Source organism: Melopsittacus undulatus, chromosome 16, assembly GCF_012275295.1.
Source record: "Melopsittacus undulatus isolate bMelUnd1 chromosome 16, bMelUnd1.mat.Z, whole genome shotgun sequence".
NCBI classification, from domain to species: Eukaryota; Metazoa; Chordata; class Aves; order Psittaciformes; family Psittaculidae; genus Melopsittacus; species Melopsittacus undulatus.
The window spans coordinates 2,415,797-2,442,726 of NC_047542.1; the positions used below are offsets into that span (position 1 = coordinate 2,415,797).

General features: G+C 48.1%; 2 long non-coding RNA genes across 2 annotated transcripts; both read left to right on the forward strand.

Moving 5' to 3' along the window:
• The first annotated feature begins 7,951 nt into the window (after window positions 1-7,951).
• On the forward strand, window positions 7,952-10,772 carry LOC117437029 (uncharacterized). The gene is made up of 3 exons (XR_004550333.1): window positions 7,952-8,959; window positions 9,293-9,403; window positions 9,801-10,772. It is a non-coding gene; the product is annotated as an uncharacterized lncRNA (long non-coding RNA).
• Window positions 10,773-10,801: 29 nt separating this feature from the next.
• Window positions 10,802-13,575, forward strand: LOC115945522 (uncharacterized). The gene is made up of 2 exons (XR_004079838.1): window positions 10,802-11,634; window positions 12,756-13,575. It is a non-coding gene; the product is annotated as an uncharacterized lncRNA (long non-coding RNA).
• The last annotated feature ends 13,355 nt before the right edge of the window (window positions 13,576-26,930 follow it).

Genomic DNA, 26,930 nt, shown 5'->3' on the forward strand with positions numbered 1-26,930 from the left:
CATCAGGTTGTTCTGTGTTTGCAAGTCTCTGGGAGCTATGGAATGATAAATTCTATGGCCACAGAGTCCCCAGGCACAGAGTGGAAATACATTTGCTTGAAGTAAATTTTAGGATCTGAGTGACTGTATAATAAAAGAAACACACTCTGCCTGTGAAGGTGCAAGAAGTACTACATTGGTTTTGATGCAACTTTTGGATCACTTTACTCTGGACAACTTGAACTCATATCCATTGTTTATTAAGTAGAAATACATTGGAAGGCAGCTATTCTGTGGTGGCCCTAGCTTGAGAGGGTGCATACAGTGCTTGTATGAATGTCTAGAAGTCAGATGATGTTACAAAGTGGATGGCTGGCAAAAAAATAGTCAGTGGGAAAAGTGCTGGTTTAAGGAGTAGAGGCCATTGGTGCATTCAGCAGCTGCTTGCTCTCTTCCCACGCTGTAATTCTTGCTCCTAGAACACTGATTTCAAATGGTGCTAGATACAAAGTGGGAAAATCTAAGCCACCATGTGAAACCAGCTTCCAGAGGAAGACACATCTGGTGCTTGGCTGTAGACTGAGAGAGAAAATCCTTCATCTCCACCGTACCTAAAGAAAAATTCATGTATTGAATTTGATTAGAAAGGAAGACGTGAACTTTGGGTTAGTTACTTTATTGGCACAGATTTTTTTTTAGCATCTTATGAATAGTTGAGCCTGGTGTAGGAGGAAAATATGTGATGAAGAAACCCACCGCTCTGGCAGTAACTCATTTCCTTTCACAGTCAGGTGGAATATGCTGAAGCTCTTGACCAGCAAGCACTGAAAAAGGCTTTTGAAGTGTAGCTTGATAATGCTGGGTGGTGAGTTTGTGTTGTACAGGAACACTTTCTTCATGCCACTGCCAATGGAACCAGGCTATAAACCTCATTCTGTCCAAGGGAGAAAGTGTTGTGGCTTTCCATCGCTTCCTGAGCTCAGCATCAGCAGAGAGGACAGGACAGATGAGGTGCTTTGTGACAGGGGAAGGAAATGTGACTATCGTGATAGAACTGCCTCTGTCAGCTGTATCACGCAGCTTGCAGTTAACATGCTTGTAAAAGCAAGGAGTTGTGGAGTTTAGTGAGACAAGTTTGGAATTCATATAGGGATAACGAAAATAAATTGCATGGAAATTACTCCAAGTGTGGGTCAGAACAAAACCTAAAAAAGGAGCATTTGCAAATCGAACTGTAAATGGTTCAGCAAAAGTTGTCGAGGAAGTAGGAGAGTGTGAAAGCGAGTGGCTGATGGTTACTGGAATGGGAGTAGGGCTGAGCAGTGCTCTAGTGCAGCACAGCCCGTGGTAGTCACCCAGCGATGTACAGTGAGAATAGATGGGATGTCTTACATCTGCATATGACTCCACATATGCATAACTCAGGATCTACCAAACCCTGGCCACCATGTCTCACCTTTGCTGATGCAGAAGCTGATGTAAAGCAGAATGAAGTGCAGCAGAACTGGAGCTGGGAGTTTCACTTATTGATGCCCTGGGTTTTTGGCAGCTCTTTGCATTAGTTTTGTAACCAGATCCAAGAATCTGCTTCAGTGCCTACATCCTAATGCACACCCACAGGCAGCAGAGGAAAGCTCAGAGAAAAAGAGCATGTCCTTCCAAGAAAGTGGGGTGGAGGAAGGGGAAAGAACTGTACTAGATTACAGTCTGCGTATTTACTGTAGTTTCTAAATCCATTATCTGGGGCAACAGGGTGAAAGACAAGTGGAAAGCAGGTTCCCTCCCCAGTGTCTGTCTTGCTGGCACAGTTATTTATGAGGCACCCTGTAATATCAGTGTTAACACGTACCAGTGAAAAGCTGGACTGAGAGTTACTGCTGACAAGAGCTTGGTTGCAGCACAGATAAAGTACCACAGCAGCATCTTTCAGAAACAGGCTGCAAGTGGGGGTTGCTTTGGTTTTTTCTTGTCTTGGTAGTAAGCATGTGGCTTAACAGTAAAAAGAAATCTTTATATTAGGGTTTTAGAAAACAGTTGGTGGAAATGTCAGTTATGTTTGTGCTGCTCAAAATGAGAGCTTCTCTTAGAGGTATAGAACCATGGAATGGTTTGGAAGGGAGCTTAAACCTCATTCAATTCCAACCCCTGCCACGGGCAGGGACGCCTTTCCACTGGAGCAGCTGCTCCAAGCCCCTATGTCCAACCTGGCCTTGAGCACTGCCAGGGATGGGGCAGCCACAGCTTCTCTGGGCACCCTGTGCCAGTGCCTCAGCACCCTCCCAGGGAACAGCTTCTGCCTAAGAGCTCAGCTCAGTCTCCCTTCTGGCAGCAGTCTGAACTGGATCTGAACACCCATTGCATACCTTCCCCTCTCCAGAGGAGACTAACCCTTCCAGAAATCCCATGAAGCAGTTGAAGACCACTGCCTCATTTGTTAGGGTTCGATAAAACCATGTTTCACGTCAGCATAATTACAGTGCTGCTGCCCTTCCTCCAGGCCACCTGAAGCTTGTCCTATAGCCTTGACCAGCTCCCCCTTCCCTGCAAACAGCCAGAAGATGTCAGCCCTTTCTGCCAAACTGCAGGTACACTTTTTATGAGGGATACATCTCTGCCAGTGGAGGCTGTTCTTTCCAAACCTAGCAGCATGCTTGGGCAGGCAGCATGCAAAGCGAAGGAGGAAAAGAAAGTAGTTCAAGACCCTGTGATACACAGTGCTCAACTGTTAATACCACCCATGCAGAAAAATCAACTAGTGCTCATCTCAGACATTTGCTGGTTGTGTGTTCAGGGTGTACATATGGACACACACATATGTGTGGAGACAAGCAACTACTATCAGCTATAGCTGGCTTTGTCAGTGAGTTCTGGAGTTTTCAGTACATAACAGTAGGAAAAGTACAATATTATGATTCTGTTTTCTTGCTCCTTTTTGAAGCATGTTTTAGTAGCAGTACTGTTCTGTAGCTTCTTTCAGAGGAACATCTCAAAGCCTTTCATGGACTCCACACTGCTTTATACATTCTACATAAAACAAAGGCAGAAAGGGAAGAAATCCCGGCCTCCCCCATAAAAGGGATCTTTCTCCCTAGCCCAAGACCTTTAATTTGGTCTGCAGGAGCAAGGCAAGCCTGATGTCACAGAGCTGATTTTTTACAACCTACAGCAAAACAGATCTCTGTATAACCCTGTGTGCAAATCACAGAGTGAAACTCATGGTTCATCACACTCTTGTCTCCCCTAGAGAAAGTGTTCCCCTTGTACATACAGAGAATTGGAGCTTGATGCATCATCTTCAGTCAAGGAATGAGTCAGAGCAAGGCCAGGTGCAGGACAGAGGGGTGTGACAGTGCAAGTGGTGACCTGTAAGGTGAATTGAAATGAGTGAACTTCTAAGGTTTCAAAAAAAGCTTCCTCAGCCCAGGGGAGCGTGTTTGTTGTGCAGTTCTGTTACTGTGTGGTGTTGCGTAGGTCAGGTATGGACAAATGTGCCCTAACATGCAGTCTGAGCCAGTAAGGAGGGTGTAATGCTTTCTGTGTCAGCAGTAGCACTGACCCAGGCTGAGTAAAGGTAGAGTGGATGCTGCATTGCTTGGTGAAGCTGGTGCTTGTGACTAGATGGCTCTAGGGATGCTGCTATTATTATGGGGAGCAAAAGCATGTCGTTCTCTTGGGAGTTTGAAGCATAATGGGTTTTTTTCTTTGAGTAGGACCAGAATACAAACTCCAGAGCTGAATGTAGCCTATTCCTTTAGTCCTACTATTGTAACTTTACAATTGCAGCATAAATAGTAAAGTTAAAAGCCAGGTATGCTGGGTCTGCTACCCCTGTGCCGTCTGCCCCCAAACCCAAAGGCAGACTGGGTGCTGGACTGTGGCATACTGTGGATAAGAGCCTGTGGAGCTCATTGTCCCATTTAGCTCTGTTTGAGTGATGGGACACTCAGGCCAGCTTGATATTCAAGTCACTAATTTGGATTCCTATTAAGGGTAATCTGTCAGAGTATTTGTCTAACTGTGCTGAGCTGTCAGCGAGCTGCCTGTCAGTCTAACCCTTCCTTTTTTAAACAGTCCAAATGTTCAGTGGTTTGGGGGTGAGGGGTTTTGTTTGCTTCTTTATTTAATGAAGCAGCTTTTCCAGCCCATTTAGGGCTGTGCAGGCAATAGGTAGCACTTGCAATGGCTGAAATCGGGCTTGTGATGAGGTCTTAGAGGTGCATCTCAGCCTTTTCTCTTTGCATGATGGCCTCCCTGAAGGCATGCCAGTGTGTGGTTAACTCTTGCTGCTTTGAGTCAGTTTTGACAGTGCATGTTCCCAGAATGGGTTTGGTGCCAGCCAGGATTTTCCTGCACAATGCTGAGCGACAGGCTGGCAGTCAGCACATGGGTATTTGTGGTTTGGATATAGAACATGTCATTCTGAGGGCAAGACACCTGAATGCCAGCATTGACCCAGGCACAGTGGGTGATTTGAGCAACTTGGTCTAGAGGAAGGTGTCCCTGCCTGTGGCAGGGGCTTGGAACTAGATAAGCTTTATGGTCCCTTCCAACCCAAACCAGTCTGTGATTCTATTCTGACCCAAAGGGAGTGGTTTTAGCATGGTGACAATTTGAGGAGTATTGGATATTAGGGCTACAGTTTCTAATCTTGCGATTCCCATCTGCTGATTTGGTCTGCCTGGAGTCATCCAGGCATTCCACCTTTGTGTTAGTCCTGGTTTCAGTTGGGATAGAGTTAATTTTCTCCCTAGTAGCTGGTGCAGTGCTGTGGTTTGGCTTTAGTCTGAGAATAACATTGATAACGCTCTGATGTTGTAGTTGTTGCTAAGTAGTGCTTACCCTAAGTCAAGGACTTTCCATTTTCCCATGCCTTGCCAGCGAGGAGGGGCACAAGAAGCTGGGAGGGAGCACAGCCAGGATGGCTGACCTGGACTAGCCACAGGGATATTCCATACCATATAACCTCATGCTCATTATAGAAACTCGAGGGAATTGGTTGGGAGCTGCTGGTTCCAGATGGGATGGGCATAGGTGTGCAATTGCACTGTGCATCACTTGGTTTTGGGGGGTTTATTCCCCTCTCTTTCATTACAATTATATATATATATATATATTTTTATTATTATTATTTCAATTATTTAACTGTTTTTATCTCAACCTGTGGGTTTTACTTATTGATTCTCCTTCCCATTCTACCTGGGGAGCAGGGGGGGAACTGAGCGAGTGGCATTAGTTGCCAGCTGGGGTTAAACTGAGAGTTCCTAAGCAAAACCACAGCCTATTTGGAGGGCACAGGAACTACAGAAGCACTGAATCCTCTGAAGGATTTCAGATTTCACAAGAAACAGTAAGGTGAAACTGAGCAAACCTACAGAGGCGAAGAAAAGCATGGCACTTTCATGACCTAGGTCATGGAAGAGCAGGAGGAAGGTGCAGCAATGACAACTCATCTAATTTAGCCATACACAGCGTGACTGAACAGCACATTCCAGAACTAACTGCACTAAAAAGAAAAACATCCACCAAAGTAGCTGAAACCAGGAAAACAATTTTCTGTTCTTAACTTCTGTACTTAAGCATCACCTTAGAATATAAAGTATCAGTCAATACAGGTCTTAAAAGCAGGCCCAGAGATTATTGTTGTGATTTGTATAATCAGCTCAGGAACGTGGTGTTCCCCAAAAGCGACTTTAGGTAATGTCAAGGGAAGATGTGGTTTTCTTTGTGTTGTTCAAGAGGCAAAAGACTGTCCTATGCCAGCGAAGAGCACAGTTTCTGTGCCAGACGTTCACTGAAGTGTATCACCTTGCCTTTAAACTGGACGTTCGAAAACATGCCTTCGGTACCCTGCCATAGCTTCAGGCTATCTGCAGTAGAAGGACCTGGCAAAAAAGCTGGAGAAAACCAGGGGCCAAGCTTATGGCTGACTCCCCTGAGCACGTGAGCTGCTGGTTTGTACCTGTTTGCAGGATTTCCAGCATCCTGTCACTGAAACTTTGCTGTATGTTTGAGAGCCATCATCAGTGTTTAAGAAGCATTTAAGCTGTATATCCAAATACCAGTGGCTGCTGTTGGACACCTACTATGCACCATTTGCACTGGATAAAGAGTGTTTGTGTGGGGAGCTGAAGAGATGTGCTTAACTCAGAAATAGCTCTCTTCCTTGGAAAGCTTAAGGTCTGAATCACACTGTGTTGGCTCAGTTTTTAGCAGACAAGCTCTCACATATGCCTCCCTGTAGGCGAAGAGTCGTCACTGGCATCAGGATTAGCAGCCAGGTTCTTTCCCTTTGAAAAGTAGAGAATAATGCTACTGAAAGCTAAGGCTGACTTTAAACGTGGTCAGGGCAGGATGGGGGAAAAAATAACTTATTTTGCTCAAGATCCTTGAGGCATTAACCACTCTGCTGCTGCCTGTGAAGCTGAGAAGACGATAGCCAGCCCAAACATATCCATGGCTGATGTTGCCCTGAGGCAACTGTAAATACTAGTGACAGGGGCAAGCAGGAACACCAGAGAAAAGTGTGGAAACCTGGGAGGGAACAAGGCTGCTGTTGAGCTGAGGTACTGGGAACTGCAAGCATATGAGAGATGATACCAGCTTAAGAGCCACAGGTGAACTTGGAGCCAACGGCTGAGTCCACCTGGTAACAACCGCAGGAACAGAACTCCAGATACAGGCAAACACTTTTTTCTGGAACATGGTGTAAGTTGATGCCTGGTCCTTAACTACAACACCACTGCTGATTGCCAGCAGTCCAAAGGAAGTCTTGGGGGAAAAGCAGGTGAGGGAACTGGTGCAAAGTGTTTGTAGTTAGCACAAGAAACAAATTATAGATAGTGATTTTAAACCACCTCAGAGACGCAGGAGTTTTGGGGATGTACAGTTTTGGATCCAGTGGCTCACAACTGCAGTAACATTAACTTTCAAGCCTCACCTCCAGGTTCAGGACTCAAGCACTGCCTCAGTTGCAAGAAATGTAGATTGAAAGTTCCTGAACTAACTGGTTGCTGACAGTGAGTCCGGGGAATGACCTTGCAGCAGGCAGCTCATGGTACCTCTCTCGGAGCCGTGCCAGTATAAACGGCACTGGCATCTCTGAATGCTGCTGAAACCATTTTGTGACATTATTGTGTTGGCTTTTTCTACTGCTCTGCACCAAAACTTTGGGGTGAGTGGAACAGAAGAGAGTCTTCCCTTCTTGTTCCATTACATGGGCATCTTCACAACGTAGGCTCGGGATTATCTATATAGAGAGAATATGGGCAACTCATAGCTTTTGCCTGCATCTCTGTCCATTAGCATCAGCGATACAGGTACTTAACTGACTGAAATCTTGTCTTCCCCCCCAGCCACACCCATATTAAACAGTAAGAAAACACTGCTTTAGAAAAAATACCCAGCAGCAGTGAATTTTCTGGCTAGGTCTGGAAGTGAATTGTAAGAGGAGTGAGGGTAGAACACTTGGCATTTGGATATTTTAATGAATATTCCCAAATAAGACAAGCAAAACATTTACGTGTAGACTCGAAGCTTCCCACAGCATCAGTAAAGCTCCTGACACAGAGCCCAACACTGTATTTGTGTAACATGGAAATTAACAGCAGCAGCAGCAGTGCTGCAGGCTCAGAGCCTACCCTGCGAGCAACAAAATGGCCAGAGGTGCTGTTGTGTTCATCCAGATCCCTTCACCATCTGCGGGTGGGGAGATAGGAGGATGCCAATATCCCTGCCACTTCAGGTATGGTTCTGAACTTTACCATCCATATTAAATGAATGTTTCTAACCGTATTCAAGCTTGTGCCCTCCTCAGCTCAACTCCATAAAGCACAGACAGGAGCCAACAGCAAAATCGGGCTGCGTCACAGATGTAACATGACCATCGGCAAAACAAGTGCAGCAGGAGATCATGGCTGTCGCGTCATTCAGAGAGCCTTCCCTCGATAGCAACGAAGAAGAAGATGGTAATGCTTTTAAATTTATGTCATGAGCATTTGCAATCCGTAACTTCCTTTACCAAATTTTGCAGTCCTTCAACAATCAAAATGCCCACGAAAATTGCACGTATTTTGCCAACAGCCCCAGCGCGTTAAACACTGCGTCATTATGCCGCACTAAGGGAGAGAGGGAGAATAAACCCCACTTTACAAAGGAAGGAAACCAAATCCTAGAAGAAATGATTCAGCTTATACAATGTCACACACACACAAGTGTCAGAGGGAGGAAGAGATCACAGCTTGCCCAAGTCCTCTTGCAGCAATATGCAGAAAACCATAATGGAGCAATTAGCCACGTACAGCAGCACCACCATCCCCATGCACAAAATCGCTCCTGTCCTACGCCATGTCCCCTTCTTAGCCTTGTTTCTTGCCAGTCCCACAGATTTACCTGCTGACAGTAACCTCAATTCCTGAGTAATGAGATTTACAGCTGAAGTTTAACATTGAAATAACTCCTCTTTTATCTCTGTCTCCTTACCCTCCCTGCAGTTAGATGCAATTAAACTAGCGCTGTGGCAGAAAGATGGTAGCAAAAGAAATCAAACCAAATGCATCCCAGCGCTGCACACAGATACTCAAAAAGTACGTATATGCCCAAGCAGGTGTACTGGCTGCCAGTTTCACCTCGAATCAAAGGACTGGGAAATGTGACAGAATGCCAGGTTGGAAGAGACAACAGCTTTGCAAATTAACTGGGTCCTTCCCCCCACAAGAACTATGCAAAGGGTTGTCTGTACAGAGACAGACTCAACCCACCCATCTTCTATGCCACAGAGCACTGTTTCTTAGTCCATCTCCTGGCTATACAGATTTACCTCTATGACTGCCTTGTTCCTATCTTTGTATGTATTTATGCCTGTCTGTTTTGCTGCAGGGACCATCGTTGTTGCTGCTATCCTGTCATTCCCCTGCTCTGCAGAACTGGCGCTGCAGGAGGCAAGGATGCTCCAAGGGAGCCAGCTAAAGCCAGCGAAGGCTCAGTGAGTCAGGAGGGGTTGTGACGACTGCAGTAAGAGTCTGAAATTCCCTATGGAATCTGGCACAAAAAGGGGGAGGCAAGAAAGGTGGAGATGGGAAAGAGTTGGGGAAAAAATGGGGAGTGGCACCTATTGTCTGTTTTCTCCTTCCCTCCCTGCTCCGAGCTCCGCATTGCTGTTGGGAATGGCGTCCTTCTCTCTATGGCACTGCGCAAAGGAGTGGAGCCGGGGATAAAACCGCAGCGCCTACGGCCTTTATGGCTTTTGTAACCAAAATTTGGTCAGGGTGGGTGTATGTTTGTAAATACAGCCCTTCTCTCTCTCCCTCTCACTCAGAGGACAGGCTACGCTGAAGGAATGGAGACGGCGGACGCAGCATGTTTGAGCCGGTTCTGAACCCAGCAGTTGTTGCTAAACAACCGGACCCGATGCCTGGGAGGTCAGCGAGTGAGTAATACAGATTAAATGCTTATGCTACCCTATCTTTAAACTTGTTTAAGCCTCAGTATGATGAAAGGCTATGGAAAAATGTTCCCTGCCGCATGAGAAAGCAAAGTTACCACTCCACTGCATAATCAGGAGGCTTCCTCGGCCAGAAGGACCAAGCTCAAAGCTGGTTGTGTCCTCAGCACTTCCAGGCAGAGTTGCCATCTTCATTGCTGGTCACTTTAAGAAGAGAGGTGAAAAAATAGTATAGTAAACGGTTAAGAGAGAAGAATGTTCTCCCCTTCATTTCCTTGTCCTCTCTCTGGAGCCGCTCTCTGCCCACATCTCCCATCCATCCTTACCCAATCCTTCCCGATCCTTCAGTTCCTGCTTTCTAACCTTATTATTTCTTTGGCAGACCTTTACAGACCCATCACTCAAGACTGTCTTCAGCTCTCCCTGATGTTACCGAGCCTGTGGCAAACTCACACTTGGGCAAACAAAAGCTGAGTTTGGGCAAGAGCCTTCTTCGCTTTGCTTTTTCCCATGACATAACTTCCAGGCGCAATCCCTGCCCTGAGCAGTTTACAGTCCTGCTCACACTAAACCACCTTAAAAGGGAGAAGGAAGAAAGCAAGCACGGAGAAAAGCCCCAAACCCCAGGACTTTCCCCTTCCCCGTGGTTTGCAGCTCTGACACGTCATCATCGCAACCATGGCAAAATGAAACCTCACCAGCACCCGCAAAAGAGACACCCATGGGAGCAAGGACCAGCACCCACTGCACCGAGGAGGTAACTGCTGCTGTCCTGCCTGCTGCCCCTGCCTGTGGGACACCCAGGATCCCAGCAGGAGCGGGCAGGGGCTGCCGGCACTTTGAAGCAAGTGAAATCAACGTTGAGATTTGACACCCAGTTCTCGACCAATCAGAGAGAGCTTTTCACCTGCCATCACCTCCTCCACCAATCGGACGGCGCTTTTGGGCTGAGAGCCCTCCCCGGCCAATGGGGAGCCAGCTCTGCCACTTAGTTAATGATGCAGCAGTACAGGGAAGACTATCACATGTGAGCTGGAAGGCTGCCAACATGGAGACACGGAGAGAGCAAGGTAAACAACTTTCCAACGCCAAAATGATGACATTTAATCCCTAAACGCTAGCTTCCCGTCTCGACTCATCTTTAACCCCTTTCAGCTGGTGTGGAAGCGTCTGGAAGGCACCGTCTACCTGTTCCCCAGTGCTTTTAAAACTGGACGACATGCCCTGCAATGATCACTGCGTCACCGTTTACCACTTTGCAAACTACGCAGTGGCAAACCTCCGAGCTCTGAAACGCAGAGCGCCTGTTAACCCCTCCACCAAAGCCCTGCCAACGTGCCAGCCTTTACAGAGCTGCTGGGGGGGGGGGGGGGGGGGAAGAGATAAAAAGCCCAAGCAAAACATGAAAACAGCAGTCTTTGCAAAGTTGTCATCTCTCCCCCACCACTACTAGCCTCCCCTGCAGTACAGCAATGCCGGCAAGAGTGACATTAGTACAACCTGTGCCGTCGTTCCATTGAGAAAACAGCTCTGACGCAGAACAGAGCAATCATACCCAGCCAAAATAATAAGGAAGGCACTCTGGGAGCTGAACTTGGGGGTGCCGGGGGAAAGGGATGCCCTGCAAGTAATTAAAATGTAGATGCAGCTCAAGCCCCATCCTGATCAAAGGGTACGTACGTGAGAAAGACGAACCGGACCGAAGAGCTCTGCCCGTGCACCATCTGCGCAGTCCTCAGCCCTCCGCTCGCTGTGTAGCGCCGCAGAATAGAAGGTTCCAGAAATTTCCTTCCCGTTAACCCTTTTGGTGTCTGCCCACTCTCCCTCCCCGTGGGATTAAGCGCGCCGGGTCTCCAGCATCGTCAATGGGCGAAGCCTCCTACGCCAAGCGAGCCCGAATGCGATCTTTAAAGGACAGTGGATGGTGGCAGGAGCACAGTCCCTGGTGTTAGCGTTACTTCTCTTTTTGGAGCCCTCTCTGCCTCTCTTGCTGCCTCTCTCCCCTCCTGCTGCAGCAGGGCTGTTGCTGGTAAGACCTATCGACGGAGCTTGCTCTCTCACTCTCTCGCTGAGCTCTGTGACGCAGCTCTAAATTCTCCAGCCTGCTCCCTGTGTTATAAGAGCGGAACTGCAGCTTTCCAGGGAGCCCGTGCCAGCGGTGCCAGGGCCAGGCAGACCGAGGGGAACGTCGCTCCTGGACTCTGCACCTCTTTTTGGTAATTATTATGTTCCTCACCTCTGTTTCTCTGCTTCCTCCGAGGCTCGGAGCCTCGCATCTCCTTCTCTGCTTCTGAGTCATCCTCACTAGGTTAACTCTTTTAGGCTTGGTAGTCAGCAAGTACAAATCTCGAACAAGCGCAGCTGAAACCACAGCCAACTTTGTGGTGGTTTCTGCTTTAAAAAAACCAAAGCAAATCTTCTTGGCTCTAAAAAACAAAAACACACACACGCGCGCTCGCACACACACGTTCCAGGAGAGAGTTAGTGCTTTTTTGATTAACTGTTTCGGTGACAGGAACTGATACTGGACTTCCTAAAAGAAAGGATTTTAGGCCTGCGTCTTGCAAATCCTCAGCAGGCACGTACCCTGAAGCACAAGACAACTGAAAAGGAACTGCTCCTGTGAATGAACACAGGTCTTTTGGGCATAAAAGCAGGAGGCTACTGCTGGACCCACGAGATCCTGCTATGCTGGGTGCAGGACATTGAGCTAAATGTGGTTCTGCAGCTGGGCAGAAGGATTCTATAAGATAAAGTAGTCAAAGTGCTAGAAAGCTATAGGCTCCTTTTAGTCTGAACAGTATTAATAAGTGTTATCGCACACACAGATTCAAAATGCTCAGCTTAGGCAGGGGAACTAATAACTGTGTTCCTGGAATCACCAGAATCCAATAATCTCTGTCAAAGTCCACAAGCATTTTGTATTCAGCACAGCAGGTTTCACCCTGCACACTCTCTCCTTGCCTCTGTGCCCCAAGACCATCCCCTAGATTAACTCCGGTGCCTTCAGTCAGCCACAGCACCAGGCAGGGGAAGCAGAGCTCTGCTGTCTTGTAGCCTCAAAACTGGGAAATGTGGAGGAGGATCAGTGGTAGCTACAGCATCAGGAATCAAAGGGAAGCTAACGGAGAGCCGGCACCGTCTGAGGGAGTTCGTGCGTTGGCCTGGATATACAGAAGAGCGAGTGAGGGAGCCAGCAGCCCATTTGAAAAACAGAATCAAGAGACAGATCACTACTACATCTGCCATTTTAACTCTGGACTTCAGAGCTGGCTGTGAGCTCTGGGTTTTTCACTACAACCAAAGCTGAAGTAACCACTATTTTTTCTCTTTGCAGCATCTGAAGAGCCGGAACTATTTTGGGATTTGTCTGTACTACACTGAAAATGACACCTGTTACACAGACACAAATGAGAAGAATTGCAAGCTCCTGCTTTTTCACATAGGATTCTACAATCAAAAAGATACTGTGAGCTCAGGACCTGGGCAAGCAGCACAGGCTCCCTGTGTGGGATGGAGGGGATGACCCTTGTGAATTGAACAGGCAGGCACCGGTTCAAAAGATGGAAAAGATCTGTTGTCGCTGATGCAAGGGGAAATCAAACGCCCATGTGACCACAAGAAGTAGTGCTTGATCAACTAAATGCCACAGTACGAGGTTTCTTATGCAATCAAACCCACGGGACTTCAAGCCTTACACATACGCTCTGTGGCCGAAGCTGCATTAACTACTTCAGTTAACAAACGTAAAACTGTAAGAGCTCTACAGCTACTTAAATGAGTCACCCAGCAGCGATACTCACTAAAGTAGGCCAGTGTTTTCTGTGATGTTCAGCTCTGTGCTGGTTTCAGTTACCCCTGAGTTCTCTCAGAAGCTCCAACGTGCAGAAGCAGTGCGGACTTCCCGCGTTCCCTGTTTTCCTCATTGCCATCCGGATGATTTACAGCGTGCCAGTGTGGTGCAGGCCAGGCAGAGGCCATCTCACCAGACCCATGAGACCCCGTGAAGCTCTGAATGTGATTGTATGGAGCACGGAAGCAAGATCAAAGGCTTGGAGGCTCAGAAATGGGACAGCTGACTGGTGCTTTTAACTCGCAGTGATTTTGTCAATCTTCTGGTATATTAAGAAAGTAAAATGGAGCTGTGATTTATTTCATGTTTTGTCATTTTCATTGCTTTCAGGAGAAAGGCAGCATTTATTCTATGGTGTACTTGCATTTGCAGATCATCAGCCATGGAACATTTCGACCTTTACCTGCGTGTAAGTATGTACTTTATGGTGGCATTCGGGCTCACAAGAAGTCCCAAAGCTGCACTGTGATGGGGAACACTTGAGTGCTTAACTGGGAAAGCTTGGCACAATGGGAAGCTTCAGCACTCAGGACTGAATGAGGCCCCCAAATGTAAAGTCATCTTCTCACACTGTTGGTCAGGATGTGGCATTTTCTGTGAGCTGGGATTCTATGGTAGAAATCTAGGCTGGTTTTCGGTTTGAAATGGCACCTATGCTCATGTTCTGTTACTGGTTTGTGTTGTTTGATTGGGGTCAAACAGCTCTGTCTAAAAGCAGGAGGCAGAACTTTGGTTTTCTAAGAGCTGACCGTATGGAAGCAAAGTCCCAGGCTAGGAAGCAAGCTTGGTAACTGGAAATAATCTCTGGCTGTGGTCGGGGACAGGGAAAATCACTCTCACCAGTGAAAGTATCCAGTCCAGAGTAAGGAGCAGCTTAGCAGCTGACTGAAGCAGTGTTTGCAGTGCTGATTGAAAGAAAAAAGTCTGGATAGTGCTGGACAGCGTAACAGGATGTCATGACAAGGGCCTGTAGGGACAGGCCAAGGGGAATGGCTTGAATCTGCCCGAGGGGAGACTGAGCTGAGCTCTTAGGCAGAAGCTCTTCCCTGGGAGGGTGCTGAGGTGCTGGCACAGGGTGCCCAGAGAAGCTGTGGCTGCCCCATCCCTGGCAGTGCTCAAGGCCAGGTTGGACACAGGGGCTTGGAGCAGCTGCTCCAGTGGAAGGGATCCCTGCCCATAGCAGGAGGGTGGGATTGGAATTGGATGAGCTTTAAGGTCCCTTCCAACCCAAACCATTCTATAATTCTATGATTGAACCCTGAGCCGCTGCTACCACATCTGCTGTCAATGGACAGTTTCTGTGGGCATCATGGAAGGATCAGGGAGCACTGCATCAGGGAGCAGAAGAAATGTGTGCTTGTCCATGCTGTTTTCTGCTACAGTGACCTTAATAGCAATAACATGTAGTCTGACGTTGCAGCAGTCTAACCCTCATGTACGTAAGTACTGGTACTGTGGGTGATAAAATAATCTCTGAGGAAGGTCCTTGATCCTTTTAATGACGAAAGAAACCCTGGTGCTGCTGCCTGCACTTCCAGCTTCCTGCTGGTGCAGCCTTGGCTCAGCTTTCAGTTTAAATGCCATCGGCCACTCCTTCCTCCGACTGCAGGAAACTGCGATTGTTAAAATCAGGGCATGTTCCTGTTTAACTAAAAGGCTGAGATCAAATAATGCAAAGGCCTCGACTATGCCAAACAAATTCCTGCCCAACTTAGCAAGTCTATACAGCTGTAAATCTATAATCCCTCGACCTCAGCAGCCACGTAAGTGATGTCTTGGGACATTATCTCTGTGATGCATAGAAGGAGCAAAGAATGGGGCAGAGTTGGACAGGGGAATGTAGATGTTAATGTCCCTTAGCACAGTGTTTTTCAGTTTACCAACCAATAGTCCTGACAGTGGCTTTAAAATGCAAAATAGAATGTTTTCCAATTGCTGATGTGGGATAACTCTTTCTAAATGTGAAAGTTGTCAGAGCTCCCTCACAAAACACGACCTCAGCAAAATGATGGTTTCCAACAGAAATCTATCACAGAATTCCCAGCCAGCTCCATTCAAGGAATACCAGCAGAAACAGGCCCATCTGCCAGGGTTGGAACTGGATGAGCTTAAAGCTCATCCAGTCCCTTCCAACCCAAACCAGTCTGGGATTCTATGAATTGGAACATCTGGGGTTGAGATCAAAAGGTGGCAGAGCTGGAGGTGTGGGTTCCTTCCTGGGAACTGTTGGGGATGTGCTGGCATCAGCTAGTCATGTTTGCATTCTTTGTGCAAAGCAAGCCCACACAACAAAGCAGGTGCTGGAGTGGAAGCTGCAGGTGAAAGCTTTCCCCTTCCTTTGAAAATCTGGCTTCCTGGAATTTACCCTGTGAAGTCTAAGAAAATCCCAGCTGGAAAAGCCAAGATCGTTTTCAAAGAGGTGGCACCACATTAACATCCAGGCTGCTTCAAAGCAGAGCTAATGCCCTGTGTAGAGGCTGGGTTCACGGTGTTTAGCATCCTCCAACACAGCTCTACCCACGGTCTCGCAGCATTCCTGGTCTGTGTGGTGCCCCAAACGCTGGCCGGTGGTGGAAGAAGGAATGGGGCAGCCGGGCTCCCAGAGCTGCAGGTTTTGCTCAGTTCCAAATCTAAGGAATCAACAGCACTGAGACAAAAGTAATTATTTCAGCTATTAGCTGCTAAGAATAGAGCCGGCGGGGGTGCTGTGTGCAGCTGAGGTGTGCTGACAGCGCAGCCGGAGGTGCTGGGATTGCAGTGGGAGCACGGAAATAGCCCTTCAGAGCTTCATGAGTCACTGAAATACACTGGGGGACAGGTGGAGTGTGGAGTAAAATACACCCTGCCCTTACACACATAGCACAGAACGTGCCCTTGGGCTGACTGCTGTATTTGCAGGGGGCAGAATGGCACTTTTCTACGTAGCTTGGGTTTTCTGATGGAGAGCATCTTCCCGGTCCCAAGGCAATTGCATCGCCGTGCCATCAGAGAGCATGGCAAGGACAACTTCACATGGAGCTTATGCCCACACAGGTACCATCCCCATGCCCAGGGCTCCTTCCCCTGCCCAGTGCCCAGCCCATCTCACGTGGGGCTGGATATTTGCAAAGGCCAAACATTACCCGGTGTGGGGAGTGCAGCGGGACGGAGGAATCCATTGATCTCTATCCAAGTGTGTTTCATGGTGTTTTCGTAACTGCTGCTCTTCCTTGAAGTTCCCTTTACAAATACATTCTCAAAGCTTAAACATGCAAGCAGCAGGTATTTAAATCCGGGCTGGGTAAATGATGAGGTGCTCAGGGGTGTCTTTAACATCTTGTCCTGGTGCTGTTTAGCTATAATGGGTATCACTACGTGATCTTACTCAATAGAGGCAATTTTCCTTCCGTGCTGTTTGTGCAGCCCAGGGTAAAACACATTCCTGATCCATGACTGGGTTTCCAAACTACACAGTAAAATGAATAATAATGATAGTAAAAGTCCCACAACTTCTTTTATTATACAGCAACGGTTGTATTATTTTACTGCTGGATTTTCCAGCTGTTGTAGATGTGGGGGGAAAAAAGGGGGTTTTGTAAAAACCACATTTCTCAACTAAACCAAAAATACAACAGATTCAAGGTTTAAAAGGAAATCCTTGTATCAATCCTGGTGCAACGGCAGGAGTTGTCCCAGATAGAATTAAACCATCCCAGCTGGAGCACGGAGAGGGCACAAGGCAGCAGCTAAAAATAGCTTAATCCTAATTGGAGCCACACTTCTGCTTCTCCAAGGTTTCCCATTCCCGTGGGGAGACGCAGAGGTTGTGAATGGCGACGGGGGCTTGGTGCCCACGGTGGCAGTGAGGGGCTGGGGGCACACGCTGCCTGTTCTTGCGTAATGCCAGGAACACGCAGTGCTCCGATGGGAGTGACGGCAGTGACGGCAGCGTCCCGCCTCGCTGGCCTTCAGCTTCCAGCTCCAGCTGAGCAGCACAGGCTTAACACAGCACCGGCCATGGGAATCTGCGCTCAGAACCACTGGAAACGTGTGCTCCAGTGAGTATAGATTTAAAGACTTGACCAGTAATGCTTTCCTACTGGCAGCCCCAAAGGAGCCTGGTCCTGGGCAAGCACATCCCGAGGGAAATGCCATAAACCCCTATTGGTTTTATTTCCTCCTGGACAGCATGCACACACAGAGCTGACTTGCTGTCTCATAAGCAGAATTACATGTTTAGCATGAAATAAACAGATTTAAACCTCTGCTTTCCAGACAAGGATAGTTTATTTCTCCCAGAAAAGCCTATGAAAGGATGGAAAACAACTATTTCCCCACCCTAAAGGATGGATATTAATTACTACTGTAACTCTTTAGCTGCAGCTAGAATGTAGTTCTGTTTTATCAGAAGCCAGGAGTTTTTCCTTTTCATTTCTATAGCAGTAATCAGTAGGTAACCATGAGGCCCCTCTGCTCAAGCCCTGCACACATCACTGCTGCTGGGAACAACAGCGACTGAAAGACCTGGCTGGGAAAACCAAGGAAAAACCCATTAACCACTCCTTCAATATCTTGGATTTACCTAACTGAGGATCAGAGCTCCTCCAGGTACCGGGGGAGCAGCAGGAAGGGTTGCATGGTGTGATGGAGAGGTTTTGGACGCGGGGTGGCAGGGTGATGGGCAGCACAGTGATCCTGATTTCACCTCCCAACTCCCTGGGGTTAAATCCTGGATAGGAGGAAATCTCCCATTAAAATCTCTCATCCCTGGCAGTGCTCAAGGCCAGGTTGGATACAGGGGCTTGGAGCAGCTGCTCCAGTGGAAGGGGTCCCTGCCTGTAGCAGGGGCTTGGAACTGGAGGAGCTTTAAGGTCCCTTCTAACCCAAACCAGGCTGGGATTCTATTATTCTATGTATAATAATGATTTTAATAATGCTAATACGAAAGCAGCCACAATAATAATTATAGTAATAGGGCAATAAACCATTCTAGAATTCTATTATTCTATCTATAACAACAATTATGATAATAAGATCAAAACAGTAATACTACTATGTCAATAAACCATTCCAGGATTCTATGAAGAATTCCACCAACCTTACTATGACAAAGCAGTATTTTTCCAATTGGGAAATGAATAAACAGGGAAAAAATTTGTTTAGACAACCCTAAGCAGCGTTCTTGGCACTGCTGTGCTGCCAGCAGGCTGCACGGAAGAGCACAGCTCCTCCTTTTGCCCACCATTAGGGATGCACCTACAGGAGGTGATGCAGCTGGGCCTGGGAGCACGGCTGGGAATGGGGCCACATCTCCCCCAGTGCCTGTGTCTGCCAGCCCCTGCCTGCAGTGACGGCTTTCCCAGCACAGGGAGATTGGGAAATGTGCTGTGATTCATCTGAAGCACTTGGGGCCCTGCTCCCGCCCCCAGCACAGCACCCACGGGTGCCTGGGAGCTGCCAGACATGCGAAGCACCAGCACCACGCTGCCTGCACCAGCACCATGCTGCCTGCACCAGCACCACGCTGCCTGCACCAGCATCACGCTGCCTGCACCAGCACCACGCTGCCTGCACCAGCATCACGCTGCCTGCACCAGCACCATGCTGCCTGCACCAGCACCATGCTGCCTGCACCAGCACCGCTGCTGAGACCGCCCAAACCTAACACCGCAAAGTGCTTGTTCTTAGCTGAAAACATCCTTTTGTTACTGCAAAAGGATCGGCTCAGCTGGTCGAACCAACGCTGTCACTGGTGGCAGTCACTGGTCATGCCAGGTTTGGTGCTGGCCAAGGTTTTCCTCTGCTCTTGGCTCAGCCTGGACAATGGGATTGCAGATGATTTTGGCCAGGGTAAACTGGTTTTGCTTGTCCAGCTCTTGAGTGGCCTCTGGGTCTCAGTGAGCCTTCGAGATGCTTCTAAATACATGTAATTATAAGCTATTTCCTTTAAAATAAACCTGGTAAATAAGTAGGAGTGAGGAGAGGTTCCTTTCCCAGTCGGTTTCTCCTCAAAACCTGCCTTTTAAAAGGGTCTGGGTCAGTTCTCTCTGCAGCCTTTCACAGAACACGGGTACACAACAGGTTAAAAGGTGACACGGGTATTTTGTACTTACAGAGCCAGAAGTGGTTGGAAACCACAGGTAAGTTCTAAAATCCATTCAATAAATAAACACTAATCTCAAAACACATTTTGATGCACCCGTTGATTTCCCTGCCCAGCCTGGAATCCTTTTGCAAACAAACCTCGATGAGAGGGTGAACTATTCCTTTTTCCCCAAGATAAACCAGATCCTCTCATTTGTTAGTTCTTTGGGGGTTTTTCTTGGCTAATTCTACTGAATCACATTAGTCCCCCTGTAGATTTTCTTTCCCCTTTCCCGAATGGGCGACCTTTGTTCTGAGCGGTTCCTTTGGGTAATGCGTAAAGTAGAAAACAAAACATAAGACATTACAAACCAAACCAGATGAAAGCACTTTCAGCTTTGCTCGGGTGCCTGCCAACTCTTTTCCCTTGCAAAAAACCCCAAACCTAACACAGAGAGCAGCTCCAGCAGCTCCAGCCCATACATGACGGCATCGTTCCGTCCTTTCAGGGGGAGAGCTGAGGATCAGCTCCCAGCCTGCGGCAAGGACTGGCGATGAGGGGATGGCACAGACTGGGTTTAAACCTGTGCCAGCTTCTAATATAGAATCGTAGAATCCCAGCCTGGTTTGGGTTAGAAGATACCCTAAAGCTCCTCCAGCTCCAACCCCTGCCAAGGGCAGGGACCCCTTCCACTGGAGCAGCTGCTCCAAGCCCCTGTGTCCAACCTGGCCTTGAGCACTGCCAGGGATGGGGCAGCCACAGCTTCTCTGGGCACCCTGTGCCAGCACCTCAGCACCCTCACAGGGAACAGCTTCTGCCTAATGTCTGTAATCTAAATATTTACTATTTAAATATCTAATAGTGTTCCTTCCCCAAATAAAAGACAATACAAACATTGGACAAGGCTTGGAGCAACCTGCTGTGGCAGGGGCTGGAACTGGATGAGCTTTAAGGTCCTTTCCAACCCAAACGCTTCCATGATTCTATGATTCAGAATGCGAAAGCCCAGAAAAATCAGAGTTTACAGAAGACTTTAATATTTGGGGAGCACCAGGAAGTAATAAACAACAAGTTATAGGGCTGAGACAGCTCCTTCTGCCCCGGCTCACAGGAGGCTGTTCCACTCCAAGGTTTGGGAAGCTCCAGGAGGTTTAACTGACAAGCTCAGCTCTGGGAGGTGAGTCGGGAATTCTGTGTTCCAGTGTTCACTGTCCCGGGGGTGCACAGAGCCATGCAGGGTGTTGTGCTTGATGCAACACTGACCCAAGTTAACCCATAGCCCTATTTCCATCTGTAACCATGGCAACCTGGGTTATCTGCAGAGGTGCCAGTCACCCCGTGGTAGTAACACCCTGCATGTCACAGCCGGGCTGACAGTCCCACTGCTGGGGTTGGCCATGTGCACATCCCTGTTGCCTGAAACTGCCAAAACCCAGCCCCAATAGTGAGGTGGTGGTTGCAGAATCATCCCTCCTAATGTAATTCCACTGGGGCTGAGTGGGAGGTAGGGAGGAGGCAAAGGAAGAATGGGAATGATGGAGCGGTTCAGCAGAGTCCTGGCTCCCAGCAATATGATCAGCTCCTTGGCAACAGGAGGACAGTGTGTCATGGAGAATGGGACACAACGTGCCAGGAGAGGCACTGGAGCTGCTCTAAGGTCTCCCCTTCAGGATCCTTCTCCAGGCTGCCCCAGCCCAGCTCTCAGCCTGGCTCCAGAAGCTCCAGCCCTCGCAGCATCTCCATGGCCTCACTCAGACCCATCCTTTGCACTGTCTCCTGCACTGCACAAAGGCAATTTGCAAGCCCTGAGCTGGGTTTTGTGGATTTAAACGATGCAAACTGTGTTTCTTTTTCCTTTTCAGGATAAGGAATGACCTGGGTAATGCAGACTCAAAGCCTGCAGTAAGAGAGCAGCAGTGGACTCCCCTTGCTGCTTTTGCTTGACTAATTACAAGTAACAACACAGCAAATGCCAAGTCAGAGAACTTAAATGCAGTAAGTTCCTGGAGTTCCCCTGCTGTGGAGTATCTTTAAGAAGCCTCTTACAATGCCTTTTATCATAGTACTAAACACACCTTTATTTATTAGTTTTCAAGAAAATAGCATAAAAGAACTTAATCCAAACCAAATATTTAACCAAACAGCAATTAACTAACAATGATGAAGGGTAAACAGCCCTATCCCACGCTAAAGCGGGACTTTAAAGCCCATTTTATCTAACTGCACAAGCGGACAGGCAAGTTTATTGAGTCAATTTTGTCTCCACCACCTCGCTATTAAAACAGTCCCCAGACAGAAGTGGCATCGTATATTCTGCGAGGGGGGAAAGCCGGAGCCAGACCGTAACAACCCATCGCAAGGCAGTTACGATGCTGCCTGCAGCTGTGGGCTCTCAATAGAAAAGCCGGGGAAACAGGAAGCTGTAAAGCAGCCGCTTGCAACCCCTGCGGGCTGGTGTTAAAACGTAAATAGCGAGAGAGCCTTTACGTTCCCCCCAGTGCTCCCGTTTGGTCTAGGATAGCTATTCCCTCTTATCCTATAGGATAGGAGTGAGCCTGGGTGAGATTTATCTGTGTGGACGCCCTCGTTGAAGTGTAACGGGATCAGCTGCTGCTTCTTCTGCTTCTTCTAATTCTTATTATTATAATTATCATTATCATTATTATTATATGATCTTGATTAACTTTATTCTCTTTGTTGTTGTCACGGTATTAATAGTAATTAATTTTGTTATATTATTATTGATAATTAATATTGGTTTTGCCATGCTATGATCATTATTTTCATAGATATAATCATAGAATCCTGGCATGTTTTGGGTTGGGTAACCCTGTGCCAGCGCCTCACAACCCTCACAGGGAAGATCATCATCATTATTACCGTTATTATCAGTATTATCATCCTTATTACTGCTCTTTCCAAGACTCCCATCCCGTGGGGGGGCAGCCCGGCCCGGGAATGTGCAGGGACCTTCACTTTCCCCTAGCCCAGGGTGCCAGGGATGGGACCCGGCCGGGGAACGCACGGGACACGCATGGGATGCTTGCGGGATGAGCGGGGGACACAGGCTCGATGCCCACCCTGGTACTGCGTCCTGCGCAGCGGCTCCGGCGGAGGCCAGGTCAACCCGAGCGGACTACAACTCCCAGGAGGCACCGTGTGTCCGTTGCCCTCCAGCCCCAGAGCCGCATTTTCCTCCTTTTTCCCACGGCTCCTGGTATATTCTCATCCAGGGAAACCTTTTACAGTCCTGCTCGGACCGGATAAATCTATTTGGGGATTTTCCTCAGTAAAAGTAGCAACGGGAGATATTAATTCCTAAAGGTTGTTTTTAAAATGCGACTTGTTCCTTCCAGGTCGGAAGGTTGGGTTTCCCAGCTCCAGCCACTACGTGTGTCTCTGCGCATCCGCCTCCCAGCACCTCCGCAAGCAGCGGTGGATGGATTCCTCGCTCCCTCCTAGGGAGCAGGGGAATAATCATTCCCCATTTAACGGATGGGAAATTCGACTCAGCCCGAATTAAGCAATTTGCTGACAGTAAGAACATGCATAGTCTTGCATTTTCTCAATTTGCCAGGCTTGAAACTGCATCATTTCCCGGTGTGATTCCAAACGTTTCCCTGTGTGATTCCAGGTGCATACTCCCTGTACAGGGCTCCATCCCTGCAAAGCACAAGGCTTGCATCGGCCAGCACCCATGAAGGAGATGGGTTACACTGGCCTGCATCCTCGGTGTGGGGGTTCATGGAGCACAAACCAGAGGGGTTTTGTGCCCCCTGCACCAGTGTTACTGGGACCATGGTGCACCAGATGGCTTTGGTCCCATGGACACCTACTATACAGGGTGGCAAAGGCTGCCTGGTCCAAGTGGGCAGGAGCCCTGGATCTGCAGGTGTGAACTGGGGGACACCAGAGGGCTGGGAGCTGGGGCGATGCTGGCAGCATGGGGTGCTGTGCCTGCATGCCCTGCTGCAGCCAAAGGCAGCTTCACCTTCCTGACCCTCCAGCTCCGTCCGCAGCCCAGTGGAAATTCCCCAGCGGTGCCTTCATCCAGAGCCAAGCAAAACCTCCCTGGACATGGCCAGGACTTGGGGCGCTGCCATCCCCGTGCAGCATTCCCAGCCTCCGGGGAGGGATAATGTGGATGGAGCCGGGAGGCTGCTGAAAGCTCCGCTTGCCCCCTCCCTGTCTCCAGCCCTTTCCTCAAGGATCGCCTCATCCCTGTGTTGTTCCCCAGCTCCCCTGCCCTGCTTCCAGTGGGCTCTGCCCCATGGACACTGTGATAAATATAGAAAGAGATCTTAGTGCGGGTCAGAGGGAAAACACGGCGGCCTGGGGAGCCCCGCTTGGGTTCCCTCTCCTCTCTCCAAAGAGGGGCTTAAGGCTGAGTTTCTCCTTGGGAAAAGCAAGAGGGATCTCCAGGTGGTCCTTGCCCCGCTGGAGGCTCTCAGCCAAGGATGCCCTCATTTAAAAGTAATGAGGTTTAACAACCATTAGTGCCCAGGGAGCGGGTGGATGGGAGCCCGCAGGGGCCGAGCTTCCCCCGGCTCCAAGCACGACCTGACATTTCAGCTGAGCCTCTTAAAGAGCAAGTTTAGCTCCCGCAGGACTTGTTTCTATGCAGGAGAAGGGAAGGCAGATCCCTCCATTCCCTTTTCAGGGGCTTCCTTTGCAATTGCCTTTGCTCATCTGGCTAATAGTTCTCAAGCAACAACAGCAACTAAATAATAGTATTACTGGTGCAAGATCCCCCATGAAATCAGGAATCCAGCACCAAATCCTCAGCACTACCCAAACCTGGTTTATCATTTGCTGGTAAATTATATTGTACCAACGCAAGGAAAGGGGAAGAATTCTTTGAATGTCTTTGCTTTAATAAGCTATTAAGACCTTGTACTGCTAATTAAACTATTAATTAGATGTCTTATCGTTCCTAAACATGTTAGCATGTTGCCAAAGCAGCACTAAGCCTCTGGGGCAGACGGAAGATAAGGAAAGAAGGAAGATGCAAACATGAAGATGAAAAATACGGGGAGGGGGAATCACAAGAATCAGAAATAGCAAATAAAGAGGCAAGGGTGGGAAGAGGATTGGTTAATTTATGGGAATAAAAACATATGTAATTGGAAATAGATTTCCTACTTACAGGCCCTGAGGACATTGTGGTTTGTGCAAGAAGCAATGCCTGGAGAAGGCTCAGGGGAGAGCTCCAGTGCCTAAAGGGGCTGCAGGAAAGCTGGAGAGGGGCTTGGGACAAGGGATGTAGGGACAGGCCAAGGGGAATGGCTTGAACCTGCCCTGTTTTTCTTTTCTCCAGGAGAGGAAGGTGACCAAGTATCAATAGGAAAATCAGAACCCAGGGCAATTCTCACATCAGACTCCACAGCTGTACCCACAAACCAGCCCTCTTCAAAGGAAGCATATTATATTATGTTATATTTTATATTGTATATTGTTATATTTATATTGTATATTGTTATATTGTATAATATTATAGTTATTATATTATACTATATTATATTATTATATTAACCTGTTCTTGTCTCACCTGGTATTTTTTATGGTTATAAAAGCAACCCATGAAGCCTCATGGCTCTGAGCACACTTTCTTTGCATGCTCTGAAGACGTTTCCTCCTTCCCTCATGCTTCCTTAGGGGATGAGCCCACCCAAAGATGCTTCTCACACTGCACATAGTGTTTGAGACCCAGGTCCTGGCTCCCACTAATCTCTGTCTCCATCTCAGGGTTTGCAACACCAGCACATTAAATGTTTTTAGAGCCCAATTCTTCAGCACTTGCCTTTGACAGTTTATCCCAGGGGATAGATAATCTCATTTACGTCTGTTACTACAAATCAAAACACCAGCAAATTAAATAGCTCTGAAGGCTACGATTAAAGACTGAATGAAACACCTGTGAAGTGCTTGTAATGCAAATGCTTGTAAATACCATTTCTTTTCTGGGCAATGGGAAAGCCCTACACAGATGCTGTTCCCTTTACCTCAAAAGCAGAGGCAGAGTCATCACAGATTATATACATGGGCTTTACGTGATGCCAGTTCTATGGTTAGAAAAGGATTAAAGAGGAAATGAGCATAAACATCACCCTTTACCAAAGCCCCTTTATGGCCGTCTTATGGTGACAAAGCTTTTGGCTGCCTCCGAACTGGAACAATATAGGAATTGAAGCCACGTTCCCAGGCTGTGGTCACAGGGAACTGGCCCCCCCACTGCTGCTCCACCAGCTTCTTCTCCATCAGGCACCTGAGGTGTCACACGTGTACCCTGTGCTTGGATGGAAAAGCCTGCTTGGCCTCACAGCAGATGGTGCAGCAAATACCATAGAACTCCCACATGGATTTTGCAGGATCCGGCATCGAACAAGCAGATGGGAAGTGGATTGATGGGAAATTCAGTTTAGAAATTTCATTTTAGATGTTCCCTATTCCTCAAAACTGAGCTGCAGAGCCCATGCTGTGTGTTACTGCTTCCTTAATGTCATACCCATAGAATCCTACACGGCTTTGGGAAGAGCTTCTGCCTAAGAGCTTATCCCAACCTCCCCTCGGGCAGGTTAAAGCCATTCCCCTTGGCCTGTCCCTACAGGCCCTTGTCTAAAAGCCCTTTCTGTCTCATCCTCTCCAGGCTGCAGCAGGGGTTGTGCTGGAGCAGGACTCTGCTTCAGGGGCTGCTTCAACAGGGGACTGTTACCCAAGCACCAGCTGCCCAATAGAGCAAAGTAGTAAATGTTCTAGCGATGCACAGCCAGCAGATAGCAGCATTGGTATATGTAATATACCCTGCGCTAGTCCTGCTGCTGTTCCAAAGCCATACAGGCACCTTGGTGCATTTAAGCATGAGGCCACGGCTTGCTCTGTTTCTGTGCAGTGGGTGGTGGGTTCACTGGGCACCGGGTCCTGCTCAGCCTATAAGAGCTAAACCCTTACCTGGTAATGTAATTTAAGAGAATTATCTGGTTTAATTAAAGAGAAATAGGAGTCCTGTAGCCTCCAACAGTTCAGTCTAACAACTCTATTAATGATTGTGGTGGAGAGCTCCAGAAGAGCTCACCTTTGTCTGAGGGTTCCCCAAGGCAGAGCATACACTGGTATCCTCAAAAGGGCATCTTGCTGCCTGTGTGAGACCCATCCTGCTGCTGAGGGATGCTGAGCATCACAACCAGAAAACTGAGGAAGGAGCTGTGGTTCTCTGCCATGTGCTGTTTTGCTGGGAAGGGTTTGACTCCTGCAGGGCAGATTTCTCACCTGTGAGAGCTGGTTTATTAGGAAAGGGAAGGAAGATCCACTGAGGGACAGTGTTGTTAATAAGACTTAATTAAAACCTGTTTGCTCTGATAACTTTGATTGGTTTCAGCCCTGCACAGAGCAAGCCAGCCTCCACTCACAGCAGCAGTTCAACTAGGAAGGTATTGCTTCATTGCTGAAAAAGGCTCTGATTTCAACCTGCAGAAGGATTTGGGGCTGACTGGATGGGGGTCAGAGCTCCTGCTTCTTTTTCAGGCTGGGAAATGGAGCACTTACTGGCCATATCACATTTCTATTTCTATTATTTCCACTATTTCTATTACTTCTAT